The sequence below is a fragment of the Nicotiana attenuata genome, unplaced genomic scaffold (genome assembly GCF_001879085.1).
Source record: "Nicotiana attenuata strain UT unplaced genomic scaffold, NIATTr2, whole genome shotgun sequence".
Classification (NCBI taxonomy): Eukaryota; Viridiplantae; Streptophyta; class Magnoliopsida; order Solanales; family Solanaceae; genus Nicotiana; species Nicotiana attenuata.
Genome location: NW_017670317.1, coordinates 209,325 through 215,561, shown reverse-complemented (window position 1 = coordinate 215,561; position 6,237 = coordinate 209,325).

Sequence of the window (6,237 nt, the reverse complement as noted above, 5' to 3'; positions counted from 1 at the left end):
CAGTAGTTTACTATATATGATTTGTTTGTCTTCTTCTTCTTCTTCTTTTTTTCTACTTTTGCTTTAATTCCTTCTGTTGGATTTTTGGCTTTATGCTTTTTGTTTGTTGCATATTTATTGTATTGGGGTTTTGCGCATTTTTTTACTTACTAGAATGAATGAATTAAGCATCGCTTTGTGAAATTTTGCAGATTGGTTCTTACATATGCGTATTCTGCTAAGAGGTAGTATTATGGATATTTAATAAAATTAACTGTATGTGTAATTTAATTTTTAATTTATAGATCAATCAAATTTCTTTTGAGTATATATATGCATAAATATATTATTATAAATGTACATTATGTAAATATTGATATGAGATACACACTTACCCAAATACTAGTTGATTAAATATGGTTATCCGATTATTTTTTATTTAAGTAATTGAGTTAATTCTCCATAAATACTTTCATTTTTTTTTTGAATGGAGAAAATAGTAGTATTTGATTGAAATTGCTTTTTGGTTTTGTAAAAGTCTCTTCATAAGTTCCGAGAAATTTTATTTTGAGTCTCATACAACCAACAAAAGTTGTACGAGGGCTCCTTCTATATCTGACAAGTGGAATTGTGGGTCCCACACATCACTAATTCACTTCCATCCCAAATTCACTTCCCTTTCCTTTGACTCTCTGCATATAAACCACCTCCACCCATCAACGACGAGTCCTTTTCCCCTCTATGTCTCACCTAGTAAATTTCTGCTAACATGTGGAAGATGAGTCTCACACCCACTCCAACTTGGAAAGAAATGAAAATAGAACTCTCATATTACCTTTTTAATTTTTTATCTTCTTTCTCTTTCGTCCTCTCCCCTCCTATTCAACTGCTTCTTTTCTACTACAATTATTTACTTTTCACCATTTATGGCTTTTTTTAATCTTCAAAAATAATAATGCCAATATTATATAATCCTATGACTCAACACGCACCCCCAAATTATAAAAAAGAAAAATATAAAATATAAAACAACCACCATTGCAGTTATGCCGCCTTGATGTGGCTGCAAGGTGATTTTTGTTGAGGCATAATGATGGCGGTTCCTTAGCAATAAATTAGTATTGTGTATTTTAGATGAAACTGAGAGGTGGCGACAATGGAGATCCCTCTGTATTTTTAGGACCCGTTTGGCCATAAGTTTTGCCAAAATAAATTTGAGATTTATTTTCAGAACTCTTGTTTGGCAATAAATTTTGCTACATTTTGGCAAAATGCCAAATTCCAAACCCCAAATCCCAAAATCACCCCAATTGCTGATTTTGGGCCGAAATCCCAAAACTTGGGAATTATATATATGTTTTTTCAAAATAAAATTGGAAATATATTTTGAAAACGTATGTCCAAACATATTTTCATCTTCAAACCAAACTTCACCCAAATCGGATTTTTTAAAATAAATTTGGGATCTATGGCCAAACGCTAGCTTACTGTGTATGGAACGATAGAGAGTTATTAGTGTTTTACAGGTGGTGTTTGAACGGTGAATGGGATGGTTTTGTGCACTAATGTCTATGGGTGCAGGGTGTAAAAATATAATAAAAAATGGTAAAGAATAGAAGAGATGGAGTGATGGACCGAAAAACTCAAGACTACCTCTACCAACTCAACAACCACAACCAATCTAAATGGATACAGATACAGAAATGATCCTTATTCCTCCCAAACCACCCGACATTACCGTCGATGATAACACCAAGAATTCTGGGAATCAACAAAACACTTTTAAAGACAAGTTAATTAAGGGAACTGAAGAGACGTATATCATATTCGAATCCACCATCCCCCTACCCAATGGTACTGATACTTACTCCTCACCAAGACACTCGGAAGTTAATACAACCGAGAAAGGAAAAATCAGCCTCTCACAAGAGGATAAGGAACGAATGTATATGCCTTGAAAATATTCCATAATCATTAAATTACAAGGCAAACGAACTCTTCACCAAATCCTTAAAAAAAGGTCCAGGATCTGTGGAAAGTAAATGAAAACTTTCCCCGAATCGATTTGGGATCGGACTACTATATTGCAAAATTTCAAAAACAAGATAGCATGAATCTAGTCCTATAAATGGACCAAGGTTTATCTTTGGTCACTTCCAATCTTGCCAAAGGTTGGAACCGAATTTTGTAGCATCCAATGCTAAACAAATATGCACAGCTGCCTGGATCCGGCTACCAAATTCGCCTACTGAATTCTACGATGGAATTATTCTTCAAAAAATTGGTAACTCTATTGGGAGACTCTTAAAAATTGATGCATGTACATCCTCCACATCGAGAGGGCGATATGCTAGGCTTTGTGTAGAATTGCCAATGAACAAACCAGTGGCTAAGTTCATTTTTATCGATGAACACAAACAAATAATTGAATATGAAGGAGATAAGATTCTATGCAAGAACTGTGGTTCAATAGGACACACAGTAGGCCAATGTTCTATGATATTAAACTCACAGTCCCAGATGGAGAACATTAAAGAAAGATCTGTCCAAGTTCAAGGCACTCTAAGTTCTAATAAATCAAGCAATGAGGATGACTGGCACACCATATCTTTTCAGAAACCAAGAAGGTTAGTTAGGAAAATGCCAAACGCAGGGATGGAGGCATCTATGGAGGCAGGTATTGACGTTAAATTATTTAATGCTTCAACAGGTAAGTATATCAACACCCAAAAGTTTAAATTTGTCAATAAGCATCCCAATACCTTGTCTTTTAACAAGGATATTAAGTACCATACTCATATGGCCAATCCCACCAAAGCCATGGTGGACGATAATACAGCTGGTTTTCAACTGGAAAACCGCTTCTCAAAGTTGTGCAATGAGCACACTGTTTTGGATGCTAACCCTCCTAATAATAATACTTTATTACTGAATAAACTTGACATGCAACAGTCCACTTGTAATCTAGACACATCTAAGAGTGCTACTAGCAATAATACACCTACTAATCCCATTAACCTAGTCCCTAATATGTCTTCCAGTAACAATTATCCAAGTCATTTTACTAGTGACCCTAACAATACTGATTATATTATGACTAATGAGATAACCACTAAAAACAAAAAGCATACAAATGCCAACCCACACTTGTCCACTGAAATGTCTCTGAATGAACAAATGGAGGAAAGCATGCGACAAGTGGCAAAACCTTGCCATGCAAAATCCACTCCAGAATCTTCCTCTATATCTCCTACGCTAACTAATTCAGATTGCATGCATGTAGATGCAATTATAACCTACCCTTCTATCTGCTCCAATTTAAGTAAAGACCAAGCTCCAAAACATGCCAAGGCTTCCATTGAACAACAGAAGGAGATACAGACTCATTCAACTCCTTCGTCCACCAAGGCCACTGAACATGGCAAACCTTCCACCTATACCAAATCAACTCCCAAACAACCCAATAATCTATGTTCAACCACCAATACCACAAGACCATCACCCACTGTCCTGGATAGAGATAGGTCTAATGGGGAGAGGTCTTATGTTCAATGCCATAATCAATGGGCAGGAGAGTGTCATATTAATTCAAAACCCACGCTACTTAGCTCAACTAGTGTCAGAGGGTCTTCACCTTGCCATGAACAACTATATGAATCATGTCTGGGTGAACAACATTTTACAATCCTTAGCACCAGCAATGAACCCAAATATAGTCCAAGAAATGAGAGCCCAATGGAACCTACCCCCTCATTTCAATCCTGTTCCAATCCTACCCCAGAACTTAGGCCTAGACCTACCCTTCTTTCCCCCAGAAGCCCTAACTGTTATGAACCCAATATTAATGCAGTGGGATGTACCACAACAATATCAACACCCACAAAACCCCAACATGCAAGTTCCAGTGGAGAACATCAATCTCAACCCCCCAGTAGCTCCAAACGTAGAAAACCCCATGGAGGAGGAAATGATAGATCCAATAGATTTGATAGGAGAATCAGTGGTGGAATTGGGAAACCTAAACGGGGTAAAGGTTTTCCTATTCAAAGAAAATCAAGAGAAGAAGTATATCCTCTCTTGTCCTCGGAATCTATACAAGTGTGCAATGGACATACGTCCACCACAGGATCTAACGGTGGGGAACAAGGCAATGATCCTTGTACCATCTCTGAGGGGGAACTCGAACCCTACCAGCGAAATACTGGAGAATGGTCACAACCCAACCCCAAATGTTGACATGTTTAACCCCATTAATTTCATAATATGGAACATTAGGGGAGGGAATAATGAAGATTTTAGAAGGAACTTTAGGGATCTTATGGATACCCACAGGCCATGCATGGTAACCCTGCTTGAGACTAGAATGCAAACTCATGCTTCACTTCTAAACGAGTTTGGTTTCTCTGAACTAATTGAGGTACCGGCAGATGATCAAGCTGGGGGCATGGTGATTCGTTGGGATCACACCAAAGTGAATGTCCACAATGCAGTGCGTAGGAACCATGAAATCCATGCAACTATTGAGGTACGACCTACCAACTTTAAATGGCTATTCTCTTCTATATATGCTAGTACTAATACTGTAGATAGAGATCATATGTGGAACAACCTTAAAACTATAGTTGATTGTCACAATGGCCCATGGCTAGTAGGAGGAGATTTTAACGATGTATTTAGTGTTAATGATAAAATAGGTGGGAGACCTCTTAATCGTAGACGTGCCTTCAAGCTCTGGAATAATATAAACTACTGCAAGTTACAAGATTTAGGATATAAAGGATGCAAGTATACTTGGTCTAATCGTAGGTTAGTAACAATAGCCTAATCATGGAACGCTTAGATAAAACATTTGGTAATGATGAATGGATCCAGTGTTTTCCAAACGCCTGTATTACTCATCTACCCAAGACCCATTCTGATCACAATCCCCTACTCATTAACCTTATCCCTAAAAAGTGTCATTCATTAGACAAACCATTCCGATTGGAACCATTCTGGTGCAACCACCCTCACTTTAAAACAATCGTTAGTAGCACTTGGTGTAACAATTCTTATAACCAAGCTTTGTCCACCTTTAAAGATACTGTAATTAATTGGAAAAATAATACCTTCGGGGACATTTTTAAAAATAAGAGACGCATTCTTGCAAGACTTAAAGGAATCCAAAATTCACCATCCTACTTTTATAGTACCTTTCTTCAATACTTAGAATCTTCGCTAATTCAGGACTATAATAACATTCTTCGAATTAAGGAGGATTACTAGAAGCTTCGCTCTAGAATCCACTGGTTAAACGAGGGAGATGCTAATACTAAATTCTTCCATATCGTGGCCACCAATAGGAAAAGAAACAATAAAATTATTTTCTTCAAAAACGACCATGGTATGTGGATTAATAATCCCGGGGATATTATTAATCACACAAAAGACTACTTTGAAAAAGCGTTCACAACTTCTCCTAACAGTAGCAACTGGAGACACATTAAGGATGATCCTAGGTGTTTTATTAATCTAGATTTATCCTCCCTAGATGCCCCCGTTACAAATTCTGAAATCATAAAAGCTTGTTTTTCTTTTAAGGCTTATAAGGCACCCGGGCCTGATGGACTTCACCCCTTTTTCTTCCAAAATTATTGGAATATTATTGGTAATTTTGTTACTAGTCTTTGTCAAGAGGTTTTCAAGACTGGTATTATTCCTGAAAATATTAGTGGTACGTTGCTTTGCCTAATTCCTAAGATTTCTAATGCCAATAATTTAAAAAACTTTAGACCTATAGGCCTATGCAACACCATCTATAAAATCATTTCAACTAGGCTGAAAACCTTCTTGAACAACATAATTAGCCCATTCCAAACTAGCTTCTTAAAAAATAGGAAAGCTTGCGACAATGCTATTATTATTCAAGAATTAATTCTTAAAATGAACAAGTATCGTGGTAAAAATCATAACATGATTTTAAAAATTGATTTGGAAAAGGCTTTCGATCGTCTTGAATGGTCCTTTGTCTATAGAGCCTTGAGATTTTTCAAATTTCCGCCAAATATTACAAAGCTCATAATGAACTGTACCTCATCTAGTAGAATAGCCATCTTAGTTAATGGCACTAGAACTAGTTATTTCTCACCAAGTAGAGGCATTAGACAAGGTGACCCTATGTCTCCGTATTTATTTATTCTCTGCATGGAGATTCTCTCCACCCTAATTAACCATAAAGTTGATCTAGGTTGTTGGGACCCCATTACTATTGGCAACAAA